The following is a 14,723-nucleotide window of genomic DNA, read 5'->3' as shown; positions in this document are numbered from 1 at the left end:
TTTTTTTTTTTTTTTTTTTTGTGTGTGTGGCTGCATCGGTTAGTCAATCGAGTCTCGTAATTCTGTCGTTACAGAATTTCTTTCTTCTCTCCCTTTTGTAAATTAAAGGGGATGAATTCGATTTCTTTCTTTATTCTTGTTTTCGCAAAAAAGTTGCAAGAAAAACGTTGAATTAAATTTCTCTTATTTTTTTCTTCTCGAGATCGTAGAGAGAAAGAGAGAGAGAGCGTCGTAAAGGAGGAGAAATCGATCGATAGGTGGTCGCCAGATCTTCTCTCGAATCTTCCCCTCCGCCTCGATTGCTCTAACTAATTGAACCAGTCCGCCCCTAGAGCTCTCCTCTTCCACCAGTCTAATATCGTCAAATGGCTATCTCCCAATTTCTATCTCCAGATCCCGATTCGAAGGTCTTACCATTATACCGAACTACCTAAACTACCTACCCTTTCCCTTCATCCGCTCCATCTACCTCCAAACTACCCCCCTCGCGCGTGCAAAAAAACGCGTCCAATTCAAACTCCTTACCACCGCTTTAAAGAAAAAGAGGGGAGAAAGAAAGTGGTAGGAGGAAAGAAAAACCACCCCTCTTGTAATTCTCCAAAGCGATCGTTTCCAATAGCATCGGTGTCCGGATCGTTTTCTTAACGGGCCTCTCCCCTCTCACGACCATCCCTGTGTTCCCTGTGTTCGAAAGTTTGCCAGGTTTGTCGATATTTGTCGCGACGCCGAAGCTTGTTCCACCTTGCCGCGGACCGACCACTCTCCTCCTTCTCTCTCTCTCTCTCTCTCTCTCTCTCTCTCTCTCTCTCTCTCTCTCTCTCGAAGAGAAATCGTTCCAAAAAAGAGAAAGAAAGGGAAGAGTTTACACGCTGCCTTTCCGAATATCGATGCAAACCTCGTGTCCTCGAATGTTGGAAAGTTCGAAAGGGTGGCTCTCCCTTTTTAAGCCACGCACAGCGCCGCGTATCGAGGTGAAAGTAACTTGGCGCTCCACATCGCTTGAACGAAATACCAGGTAACGTCATCGAGATGAGAGAAGAGTTGGAAAGAGAAAGAGAGAGAGGAAGAGAGAAAAGAAGGTGGAAAGGAAGGAAGGAAGGAAGGAAAGCGGGGATAGGGGAGATACGTAGGGGGAAGTTTCTGCAGACTTTCGACTTGGCAACGGGACCGACGAGGAACCTTCAATTTTAATGAACCGAGCGGCAAGTACGGATAGAAAGCGCGGGGGAGGGGGGAATAGCGCGTTGGAGGAAAGTTTCGAAAGCTCTCCTTTTCCATCCCTTCGTCCCCGTACGTGTCCCACGCTCCTTGGAATCCTTCCCTCACCGGGGAAATTTCACTCCTCGAATATTTGGAGGAGGAGGAGGGTTTGGCGCGCGTTGGAGAGAAAGGGTCGCGAAAAGGCGAATAACGCATCGGCGAAAGGTATCGAGACGTTCTTATTGTTACAGCGGGTGGATCGCGCGACAACATCCCCTTGGATCGAGCACAGGAACGCGCGCGCGTTCGATGCTCTCGCGTACGAGGGAAATGGCGCGGAATGTTAATAGACACGGTATAACAATGGGGGATTTCAATTTCACAGCGCGTTAACGACGATCGCGGCGCGAGCTAATGGTTGTTAATACCGAGGGGAGGGGGAGGGGGCAGCGCGATGTCTTAATTGCCGGTCATTGGTGCAATAAAAGTAATACAAATCGGAATGCAATTGGAATGTCGTTATTATACGGAATATTAATTAACGGGCCGCGCGGCGCATTATTAGAGGCGCGAACACTCATCGAACACGGTCTCTCTGCACCCTTTCAAGCGCGAATAAATCCTATCCCCGACCATTCCCATCCACTTTTCGATTTTTCCTTTATTTTATTTTATTTTTTCTTCCTTCCTTCCTTTCTTTTTTGCTTCTTTCCTTCTTTCCCGCGCGTTCCACCCCCTCTTTGGTGGAAGCTTCTTCGCCGATTTTTTTCGTCTTCTTTCTTTCCTCTTCTAAGCTACTCCTCTTTTCTTTTCCCTTTTTCCTTTTTTCTTTTTCTTCTTTTCGTTCTTCTTTACGCGCGATTATCCACGTAGAGTAGCTTCATGGGAGCGGCCTCGGCGGCTATCGGCTTTAATTAACACGCTCGCGTTATATTCACCCTGTCGTGAACGGTTGAGACAAAGGACAGTGGCTCTTTGTTCATCTCGTCGGTGGAAGCTCTTTCACACGGTCGAGAGCCATGGGGCAGGGCGTGTCCACTCGTGCGGCCTCTCCCTTCAGAACCAGTTCCACTTGTTTGTAAACACGAATGGACTTCTATTTCTATAGGGAGAGGAATTCCAAGATCGTTTCAGCCACGGTTTCGTTATTTCTCTGCACAGAGAGAGAGAGAGAGAGAGAGAGAGAGAGGGGAGAGAAAAAGAGAAGGACAGGAGTGAGAAGCACTCGTTGACAGAGCGTACAACAGAGTCCACGTTTCAACTCGGCTTGATATCTTAATCTACTTTTAATTCAGCAGACCGGACCGATTACGAACACGCCACGAGTGTAATTAATGTTTCCCCGTGCTGTTTATTTAGCTACCTTCGCTGTATATATCACGATCCTTTTTACCTCGCTCCTGTTAACAGAACGTTGTTGATTAACGAGAGATAGATATGGTCCGATACGCGGTGCCTTCTTTTCTTTTTTTTCTTCTTCCTCGACTCTATCTATCGTTCATTTTTTTCTTCCCCCTCCTCCTCTCTCCACCTATGCTCGTTATACATATATTGCCGCGAGTCGAGCAAAAGATCGATCAAAAGGGAATCTCGAAAGTGAATCGACCTTCCTCCTCCCTCTCCCCCCTCGATTAATAATTCAAGATTTATCTTTCTCCCTTCGTATCCACAGAAACGAATCGATGAATCGAAAAAGAAAGAAAGGAAGGAAGGAGAAGAAAGGAAAAGGAAGGAAGGAAGGAAGAAAAAGATTAATGCGATCGTTGGAGTGTTTCCTCCACTTCCGTCCCCTTCTCCCACTCGACGTTCGAAATCCTTGTCCTCGGAGTGAGCGCGTGCAAGTGGTTGGAAAACACGGAGCGTTTCGATCAAAAATAGATTTCCCGCTGGAAGGTTTATCATCGGCCCGGTATTGTGCTCTCAAGTCCCTCTCTCCCCCTCGCTCTCCTCTCGAGACTTCTTGAAGTTGGGGCGAAGGCGGACCTTCCCCTTCCGGGCCGCGAGGGGGGAAGGTCCGCCCGCGAGAAACACAAAGACTGTCCATTTGCCATCTGATAATAATTGGAAAAGTTATCGCCGAGATGAAGTTCTTCACTACAGCGACTAACATCTCTCTCCGCAGACCGTTCCCCCGTAATGTAAAATGGGGAAACTTTCGCATCGGGGAATAACTTCCGCCGCTTTTGAATGATATTACTTTCTTTTCCGCGGCAAACACCCCCCGCGCCCTCCTCCTCCTCTTCCTCCTCCCCTCTTCCTCCTTGGCCTGAATTTCGAGCTTCCGGGAAGCGAAAAACCGGCCGTCATAGATAGACGAAAGAGTTGGGAAGGAGATTAATTCGATCGTGTAAATTGCTTCGCCCGCGTCCACTCTCCTTCCCTCTCCTTCCCTCTCCTTCCCTCCCCCCTCCTTCCTCTCCGCCTTTTCGTCGCGTTATTAATATCGGTTCGTTAACGAGGAGGAGTAGCGGCATCACGCGAGGATTCCTTTTATCGATACGAAAAATGATCACGTGAATGTGTGTGTGTGTGTTCGTGCGCGCTCGTGTCTGTGCGCGTGGTCACACACACAACGAGGATCACCGATGTTGCACGACGAGAGCCGTTCGAGCGGGGAGAGATAGATATCGTCCCCGCGATCGGAAAAAGGATATTACGGTTTAAACGTGATCACCAAGGTATTAAGACGACTTTATCTCGGATAACCTGGATAGAAATTGAAACAACCATGTGAAAAATTCAAGTGCATACCGGTTTAGAGAGGTGTACACTCGCTCGAGGTTTCGATGATATACAAATTGGGAAATAAATACACTTAAGCTATATAAGCTGGAAAATGTGTTGGAATAGAACGTAAATTATATTGCTATGCATCAGAGGAAAAATCAATTGCCTTGTATTGGAGCTTGGAATTTTCATATAAAACGAGGAGGAGAAGACTCGAGGAAAAAATCATTGAAGAAATTTCTCTTTTCCTCCTGATAATCACAATCGATTATCGCTTGTATCAAGACACGACTCAAAGTGGCGAGAGCATTTAATAAGGTATACGATCCAAGAATTATTGCATATATTCAATCAATAATATATCGAAGATTTTAAATTGAAAATTGAAAAAAATTCCTTTGGTAACAAACGTGATAATAAACGTGGTTTGCAAAATGTTGGCGAAAACCTAGCGTGATAAAGATTTTCTGATAATTATTTTCAAATTATGCCTCGAAGATAAAAAATATCGTAGTTTCACTCGTCAAACGCAGATTCCCGTCTCGTTACCCAGTTCGTTCTCCTTTAAACTACTTTCCACCATCGACGACCCACAGTCGCGGAAAGTCACGGCGGAAGTTCGATGACGAAAACGAAAAATCAACGATCGGATGGAAACTCGGGTCGTGCGATGTTTCCGACACGGAATCAAATTTTGCATCGATCGCGTTTATCTCGTCCACGCACAATTTCGATTAAACGTATACACATGTTGTTGCAAATGCTAATGAACTGGATCGTGGTGAAACGTCTGGTTTTAAAGTGGCTTTATTATAATATATCCGACCGTTTCGTTGATAATTAATCGTTGCGCGTGAAATTTTGTTACTCGTCGTTCGTTTATTAATTATTAATGTTCCCTTTAATATCGGAGAACGTTGCATCGAAAAAAAAAAAGAGAAGGGAGATGGGGGAGGGAGAAGAAATCGAGGATAAACTTATGGGAAAAAAAAAAAATTCCTATTATAAAAACTCAAGACAATATATAGGAATTCATAGAAATTCCAAATCCGATAAAAAAAGTAATATTAGGAGGAATATTGGAAGAAGAGGAATAATCGTAAAAAAAAAAAAAAAAAAAAAAAAAAGAAACGGAGAGTATTGTAAAGAAAGGTCGGAATGGGAACGACCTTTTCGAATTCACAGAGTGTCCTGGGATTCAACGGGACATGTGCTCGAAATCTGAAAATGGCAGCAACGTATCGAGCTGTGTGTTTTCGATCTGGAAATATATACGCATTATACATACGCGATCGTATCATATACATCACCATAAAATCCTCTATCACGATTCACTATCGTGATAACTATCAAAAATCGTTATATGTATATAAAAATTGGTGTCGTACATCACTTTAGCAAAAAAAAAAAAAAAAAAAAAAATACCCAACGATGGCCAATGTAATGTCCAATACCCGTAACACTCGAAACGAAACGAAACGAAACGATGTATTAGGAAGGACTGGATCGCAATTGATAAATGATCGTGAATTCGAAAATTCTGGACTGGCAAATCGGAACGAAACTCGAGATGAATAATAATGAACATTATCTTGTTATTTATACTGTCACGCTTCTTCGATGTTTTTTCATTCCATTGAAAAAATGAATAGAGCGAGCACAAAATCATACCTATTCGCGAATTAATCGTCGTGGTTACGTCTGATTGTTAATATATAATAGATAATCGTGGCCACTTGGTTCCACGAACATTCACAATTACCTACAAATCGGCGCCATCAACCGAAATTATGTATCATCTATTGTGGGAACGCGACATTCCAACTACGATCAAACAATGACGAACAACCATCCCGTTTTCACATCCCGTTTCGCGTTACATATACATTCCTCCAGTTTGACTTCTTCTTCGATTCGAACGATCCTCGTCGTTCTTTTATATATGTATATATATATATATATTTTTTTTTCATCCCTTTAAATCGATTCCGCGTCACTTGCTCGTACGGGTGTAATTGCACTCGCGCCCATTCCTGACGAAAATCCCAACTGATCCCCGTTTATTGGAATAATTTTACAAACGGTCGCTTCTTCTGTTCCACGCGGCGGGCGCGGGAAACAAAAGGGATGGTCGGGCCATTATTAATTTTCCGACCCGGTTCAATTAAATCGGCGTCTCTGTCGAGCCGGGAACAGGATCGAGAGCTGACTTTCTCTCCATCGTCTCTCTCTTCCGTTTTTCTTCTTCCTTTTTTCCTTTCTTTTTTTTTTTCGATCATTCCTCGTCTTCCTTTTTCATTTAGCCTTCGATACTTTGCGCCGATGGTTCCTTTGCGTCGAGAGTTTACTCTCGATGAAATTGTTGGTAATAATGAGGGGGCGCCTCGACAAGATCTGGTGATAAAGGATCTTCCAAGTTGTTTGCACTTGACAAACGAATCGAATATCGATTTTCTGGAATTCGAAATATATTTTTGCGACCTCGTTTCGATCAGATCGGACGGATCTGATGAAGAGGAGAATCGACGAGAATTCGTTTTATCTATTAGCCGAGAGATTTTTGAATATTTTTAAGCGAGAGACAAGAGTCAATCAAAGTTCCATTGTACGAACTTCAGGAATTGCGTATCATTCGATTCGATATTCGGATATTCGACGTTGCGGAAAAACTCTTCTTTGGAGCGCGTAGCGTGCCATTTACAATTTTCATTATTTACAGCACAGGTTTGAAAAGGCTGTCGCGCGAATTGAAATGGTCGGGGGAGGGGACTGGTCACTTAATCCCTCCATTCAGGGGCCGGCTCGAACGCGTAACGGTTGAAATCGAAACTGCAATGCTTCAAGTATACGGATTCGCAGAACGGTCTGTTTACTTTTCTCGCTAATAACAGAAGGATTTAACCAATAATCCGATAAACCTGTTAAATTCAGAGTCTTCGATTCGTCAATGATTTTGCAAAAACACAAAATTTAATCCTTTTCGCGCGATTCGTTTTATTCCTTCCCATTGATAACGAGTCGAAGTGAATGGCAATTGAATTTTCCCCGATATTTTACTTTATAATGGCTCTCCAAAAGATATTTGAACAAAGGAAATTTATCTATTTTCGAAAATTTCGATTTTAGTTACAGTTTTTGTGTCTGTAAAGTATTATACATAGAATAAGTTAATATTAGGAGGAGGGATTTTATTCTCGATGAAAAAACGAAATCTCTTCAATGTTTTTTTTTTTTTTTTTTTTATGTTTTCGATACAATTTTCCCCGTAAAATTCTTTTACGACGAAAAATATATCGAAATTACCGTTTATAATTTACAATTTAAAATGTTAATACTGCACGATCGATCGATTTAAATTTAAAATTGCTCTTCCCCAACGCAAAATTTTGCACCATTTACAAACATCCTGAAACTTATTAACGTGCTAATTTCATTTCCCTAATGGAATGATATTTTGTTAAAAAAAAAAAAAAAAGAAGGAAAAGAATGCTTCGCATATAATTCATCCTATCCTGTACGTTGCCATAAAGTTTCGTTACAAGTGAAAAAAAAAAAATTGTTCATCGCCATTTTCGCAGGAGAAAAATAGAAGAAACAACTTCAAATACTTTTACGAGTCGCGAAAAATTGTAACGACAAAACTTTATAGACAGTTAGAACGCGAGTTCGACGCGAATGTGAAAAATGAAATTCGACCTACGCGCGGGTTCTTCTTTTTTCGAGGGGAAAAGGGAGGAGGGGTACACGTCTGTTCCACCCTCGACGGTCCAAGAAACAATCGAGTGCATACACGGGCCGTGGATACACGTACAAATTGTCGTGTCTCCACGGTGACCACCGGTGTTCCCGGTTTTATTTCCTGAAAATACGCTCGCCGGGGAATTTGTCCCGGCGTGGAGAGCGTCGTCGACGTCCACGTGATTTATAGGCGGTGTAACCCGGCGTTTCCCTTCTTCTTTCTGTTTCAGATGTGAACTGTTGCCAGAAGTATTATCGATTCGCATTACGTATGAAGTAATTGGAAATCGCAGTGGGCAAGGTGAGTGATCGTTTCCACGTTTTCAAATATACTTTTTTTTCTTTTTTTCAAACTTCTCTCCATTTTGCATCTACTTTCACGAACCGTAATCGAATCGAATTCGATTTTTGCGATTTCCTTTAACGAGAGGATTATTCTCGGCTTGAGACGAAATATTCGAGTCAGAAGAAGAATTACGTTCTGCAATTTTTCTCAATTTTCTAAAATTCTATCTGTGTTATATACACGTATATAATTCTCCATATCTTGGGATAAATTTCTTTTCAAATCTTTTCAAATCTCTACGTTAATTTCGAAAGTTTAATTCATCCTCGTTCGATGAACGTTGCTTTTGAATTACCAAATAGCTGAGATGGAAAAAAAGGATTAATCAACTCGAATGGAAACATCTCTAAAAAAAATAAATAGCACATTTTCATTCGCATTAAAGTTACGTTATATTCGTGAAAGCTCGGAATATCCTTTGTGTATCTATAAACTGTAGATTGTACGTATCATTTCCTATATTTATCTCGGTTTTAAACAAAAAAAAAAAAAAAAAAAAAAGAAGAAAAAAAACCTGCACCGCTTTTTCACAGAGGATCTCTCTGAATCGTAGCGGAAACGGAGCAGGAGCAACGCGAGAGTCACCGTTATTTCAAATTGCGCTGTAGCAACAATCGTTCAGAGATACAGTTTCTTCTCAAGCCTTAACGGTAACGGTGGCGTGGGGCAAAAGTAAAGGAGAGAAGCATAATGGAGAACCGTGCACGCCGATGCGCCTTCTAATCGACCGTTCTCCATTTTTCTGTTCCAGGTTTCCCGACTGTCGCGACGTTTCTCTCTACTTATTATCAAGAAGTATTTCTTACTACTCGCAATTGTACTCCGTAACGTACGGTGTTCCGCACCTAAAAGGTTTTATTCGTATTTTTGAGACTCGTGATAGCTTCGTAGTGTGCAAATGTAAATTAGGGCGAACGAAATAAAGATTAAAAAAAAAAAAAAAAAAAAAAAAGAAATAAGAAAAAAACAAGAATGCGAAAATGAAACCATGAAGAAAAAGAGAAAGACAAAGGCAAAGAACGGAAATAAATTATAAAACGAGTAAAGAAAACAATGAAAACGACGAATTAAAATACGGGATAATAGAAAAAAAAAAAAAAACGAGCAAGAAATGTAAAAACAGTGGAAAAAGAATTGATAAAACGAAGGCAAACGAAGGAAGACGAGGAGGGGCAAAGGAAGAAGCGTGACGAAAAAAACACAAAAAACACGTGCATAAATACATTCACATATACACCGAACATACATACCCTTTATTAAATCGTAATTGCAACGAAGTTTTTTCTCTTTCTATTCGAATTCGACTAGTTTACTTATTCCAATGATTGATTATTAAGAATGCGAGAGATTATATATATATAAATATAAATATAAATATAAATATAAATATAAATATGAATATAAATATATAAATATAAGCATGTGAAATACGAGGGGGTGTATCCTCCAATTTTTCGATGAGCGTTCTCTTGTTTCTCGTCGAAGAAAGGTGAGATTTAATGTAAATAGCGAAGAGTTTTGTATATTTGTAAAATAGATAGGGCATTTTATTATAAACAATAAAGTTATTTATATATATTTTAATCACAACACGGAGAACTCTTCCTTCTTACCTTCATCAATATCGGAATACGAGCAACGGAGAGATGGGAGATCGATCTTCTTTTCGTACCAAATGGTTTAATCAGATCGATACCATCAGCCGTATACACATGGCGTATCTACATGGAGGGCACCGCGATCTAAAATTCTATCAACCGGGTATGTATTATACGAGGCCCGTTCACGAGGATCGTTAACGAAAGCATTTAATATCATTAGCGTTTCTTCAACGATGCAATTCGTTTCCCTTCGCCAACCCTTATCCTTATCCTTTCCTCTTATCCTTCCTTCCTTCCCTTCAAAACGTTTCGAAACGACGCGAATCTATCCGTGCGCATACTTTCGAAGGGGATGCATTCAAATTTCGTTTCGAAACTCTCCTCAACACTTTCTTTAAACAAAATATATTTTTTCGAAAATAACGATTAAAACATGAATTCTTGGAAATTTATAAGGTCCAAGAGTCAGTTTAATCCGTCCCAATTCTAGATAACTAACGAAAAATATTTTTATCGTACGAGAAGATAGGGTTTCGACTATTCGTTCGTTTCAAATTTCCAGAGGGCGTTATTAATTCCCAGAATGGCAGAATTGAGTACAGTCCACGTTGCGTTAACTCGATTGAGAAATATCGGGCAACAAGTGCGAATTAACGGATCGACTAAATGAAATTCGAGTCAACTCTTCCGTATCCAAGGATATTTTTCAAGCTCGCCATTTCTCCAGAGGAGAGGGAAGAAATAATTACTCTGGTTTAAAAAGAAAAGAAGAAAGGATACGATCGACGAGGGATTCGTAATTCGGGAATTCTATAGCTGCGAAGCGACGGAATAAAAAACGTTTGTTCAACAAACTCATTTTACGTTGCTGTTGTTCTTACGTTACATCAGTTTCCATAATTATTCGAGTGTAAAGAGGGCTCATAGTTTATTATGAAAACTCTATCCGTCTCCCTTCGGTTTACAGAGTTTCTTCCAGCTTTCACAACATTTATTTATCCTGTTTCAGCTTGAAGTACTCGTAACGAAAAAAAAAAAAAAAGAAAAAAGAAGAAGTTTTTAGAGGAGAACGTTTTATTCGATATTTTCAACGGAGAGTAAAAATTATCACGAATTTATTAGGTTAGAAATTTTTTTTATCGAAGGAAAAATAATAGAATACGTTTATCACCCGTGAAATACACGCTTTTTATTTACAGATCGCTCGAAATCTTTGTGATCGATGCCACGAGAAAGGAAAAAGAAAATTCCCCCTCGCTACGTTATTCTACACACAGAACAAACACGAAATCACTTATTATACGCAAAAACCCTTTGTCATAGGTGATGAACGGTGTACACGTTGCGACTTCCGGTTTCACGAGCAAACAATGGCCGGCCAGGGATATAGGTTAACAGATCTTCTCGCGACAGGTTGAATCAAGCTCTATCCCTGATATCCGCCGTAATAAAGGCGAGTTCTTAGTTGGAAGCAATTACACGAGAGCCAGTCGCGCATCCGCGAATCCCTGCCTCTTCCACTTTTCTAATTATCCCGTGGACTCGTCGGCCACGAGAGAACACGAGTCGAGAAGTGCATCGCCGACTCGTGATAACCTTGTTACGCTTAATTCTTCGCCACCGACGATGACCCTTCTCAAACATTCTGACGATCGAGTTACTCCGCATGCTAGAATCCTGTGATTAAAACGGACGTTTTGAGAAACGGTGGGTGAAGAATTTGGGAGACAAAGGGAGGAGTTTAGCGAAACACTTTATGGAAAGTCGATGAAATTGATGTGAACAGGATTTCGAGTGTCTTTTGTCTTCGTTGATTCTTAACTTATTATCAATTCAATGTTGGATGTAGATATCTAATCGTCGAGACTACTTTTTTTCTCAGTCTCGTTTTTTCCTCATTCTTGGTTAGAAATTAATTTTGCTTATTTTTAAATTTTAATCAGAGAATTTATTTGTGATAGGCAATGGTTCAGTTGTAAAATTATAAGCAGTTTGAGTTTACGTTGGATGAGGCAGAAGACAGGCAAAATTTGTGTATATCGATAATATATCGATTAATTCTATGACTACTAAAATCAAACTTTCAAAGATTCGGACATATTCACCTTATATAAATTTATTTATAATATCGTTGATATTCCGCCATGATTATTTTCAATCCCTTATCGAATTTAAGGGAAATGAAATAATTTGATCCTCGAAGAATTGACCGAGAAATTATTTTTATACAAAAATTTCATATATTATATATTTCATAAATTATCCCTGAAACAACTTTACCATAATGAATCATCAAACACCGATCCTATGGTCGATCCATCGAAAAATTGCGAAAGCTCGAAATCCCCTGGCTCGAAGTGAGCAAGTCCCGTCTCGTATCGAGAACTTTTTCCCTGGAAATTCGAAAATGGTCGGCGCGAAAGGGAGAATAATTCGTCCCCTTTCTGGGCCGCGTCGGCTCTCGTTTTCCGTCAGCTCCACTTTTGGTTGCCATTTGTGTCGCGCGATGGAGTGCGCTGCTTCTGACAGCACTTCACATCCCCGACGCTTGCTTTGTCCCGACAATGAGCCACGGCCCCGATATACGTGAATGAATCCTTGCCAACCCCTCCGGCTGCAAGCGCGGATCACCCTCCGCGACCATCAGATCGCAACCCGAATTCTCTCCTCCATCCTTCGTCCCCCCCTCTCTCTCTCTCTCGCTTCCTTCGATCGAGTCAAAGGTCCTCGAGGGTATGGCCATCGTCGTTTCGAAAGCGTTTTGCCTTTTGGACGGTGCTTTGATGCGTGCTCGTGGATATATATATATATCTTCCTTTAAGGTAATTAACAACGGCCAATGGCGAGATGAATTATCGATCGACGCGACGTGGATTCGATATTCGAATTATTAATTTTGGTAATTTTGAAGGAGGTTTTGGGGATTTTTACAAGGGTCATTTTTCGATCGGATCACGAATTTTGCATGGCGAGACATCGAACGGTGGCAAGCGAGGAGCGATCCTTTCGTTTCAGGGATAGTTGCGAGCCACTCGAGAATCGGACGGTAATCTGCGGTGGGGCGCTTCCTCTTCCGTTCTGTTACAACTTGAAACTTGCCGCGTACGATGTTAATAACGAAGAAAATACTCGAGTGGGGGGAGCAACGGTAGCCGGCCGAGGCGCGCCACTTCTCCGATAATTCGCGTATCGGTGGCCGAATCGGTACGATCCCACTTATATTATCCAAATATCTCGGATATATCCGTATTAACGGCACAAACCCGATATCTCCATTATCCGAATAACGTTGTTACACGCGCGAAATGGCCCAAGTTTACACATCGGTTATACACTATATACATACATTTTAATTTTAATTGCGCGTAATCTTTTTTTTTTTCTTTTTTTAATCATTACGCGTACGATGGAATTTGGAAATTTAAATGCATCGGTTAACCATAAACGACGCAATGCAGCTTATTATTTTATTCAGTTCGCGTCATACAGCGGTAATAAATTTCTTCGAGCTTAACGATATAATAAATTAATGGAGTACAATTTTTCCATACGTGGAACAATTTTCTTCGTATATAAAAGATAATAGAAGACGAGGAATAACGAACAAGCTATCATCTTCGTAAGGAAAAAGTAAGCGGCACGGGAGAAATAATAAGACGCTGTCGCCTTGAGCCAAACGGGGAATTTTGAAATAGATTCGAAAAATGGCGGTATCGATTGAAACAACGAATACGCATTGCCAAGTGGCGGCCCAATCGATCGAGCGTAGTCCGTAGTGGCGATGAACGAAAGGAGTCGGCACGTTTATTCCGAGTTCGAGCTCCTCTCTTGGCGCATTTCCATGTAATATAAGGGGACGCGTCCCACGGCAAAATTTATACGGTTATTTGTCCCATAGGTAGGTGTACGAGTCGTGGCGAATGGACCGCGCGAGAGCTCTATGTATCTTCCCTCCCCTTTGTCCCTCCACTTCGCCTCCCCTTCGTCGTCAAGGTCTGGCCTATTCGCACACCCATCCCCCATTGCTCGATAACAAGGTGGCCATTTTTTCTTATTTTCCACACGCGAATGTTGATTTATCTCGCTCGTCCAGATAGACGCAAAAGATGATATACTTTCGGTTGTATAGGGATCCAGTATAGGGATCGATGATCGCTAATGACGTGTTACTTCGATGATAGATGGCAAAGATCGATCGAACTCGGGGAAGGGGGAGTTGTTCGTGATAAATAGAAATTTTAAAGGGAAAATTTAGACTCTTTCCAGAATCACTGGATGATATTTCAGAATATTGGCAGAATGAATATTTATTCTGCCCTTGTACGGAATATGGATCGTTTTATATATGGAAGTATAAATTTTTCGTAATTTCAACTCTTTGGCAATTCGAGTGACGAGTGATTTATATAGATATAGATTTCTTTATTTTCAATTAATAAAGAGCGCGGTAGTAGATTTGCGAATAGGTTCTCTGGATCTTTATTATTTTTTATCATCTCCATCTGTATCAATTTAACATACTTTTGATATAAAAAATAATATGATTCTGTATGGTGTTGTATACTTAATCGAGTCGAGTTTACTATATCAGAGATCAAGATAAAAATTGAATATATCGATCGACTATAACTCGAGTTTCAATAATTTTTTAATATCTTCGATCAAATGCATCTTCATAATATCATCCTTATCCTCATTTGTATCAATTTAACATACTTTTCATACAAAAAATAATATGATTCTGTATGATATTGTATACTTAATCGAATCGAGTTTACTGTATCAGAGATCTAGATAAAAATTGAATATATCGATCACTCGAGTTTCAATAATTTTTATTGAATATATCTTCGATCAAATGCACCCTCGTAATAATAACAGCAATGCAAAATTCGTATCACACCGCGAAATCACACCGTGATAACGGTACCAAGTAAACGAATTATCGATACGAAAACTCAACGTAAACGCGTTCAAATTCCGGTCGCGTTCAAAACAATTCGCCTGCCCCTCTCTCCCCTCTCCCTCCCCCTCTCTCTCGAAGTTTGCCCCGAAATTTCCGATCCGATTCGCGAGTTTGCGTTTTGACCCGCGGCAGGACGGGGGGGGGG

General features: G+C 40.8%; 1 protein-coding gene across 1 annotated transcript in view; it reads left to right on the top strand.

Moving 5' to 3' along the window:
- LOC122710415 (toll-like receptor 6) overlaps positions 1-9,047 on the top strand; it is a 45,537-nt gene extending 36,490 nt beyond the window's left edge. The window contains exons 2-3 of the mRNA XM_043928256.1: positions 7,896-7,966; positions 8,763-9,047. The gene's annotated coding sequence lies outside the window, so the exon portion shown is untranslated. The remainder of the gene's footprint in view (positions 1-7,895; positions 7,967-8,762) is intronic.
- Positions 9,048-14,723: the final 5,676 nt, after the last annotated feature.

This window comes from Apis laboriosa, unplaced genomic scaffold (genome assembly GCF_014066325.1).
Source record: "Apis laboriosa isolate Shangri-la unplaced genomic scaffold, ASM1406632v1 scaffold14686_cov152, whole genome shotgun sequence".
Lineage (NCBI taxonomy): Eukaryota > Metazoa > Arthropoda > Insecta > Hymenoptera > Apidae > Apis > Apis laboriosa.
This window is presented reverse-complemented; position numbering and strand designations above follow the sequence as displayed.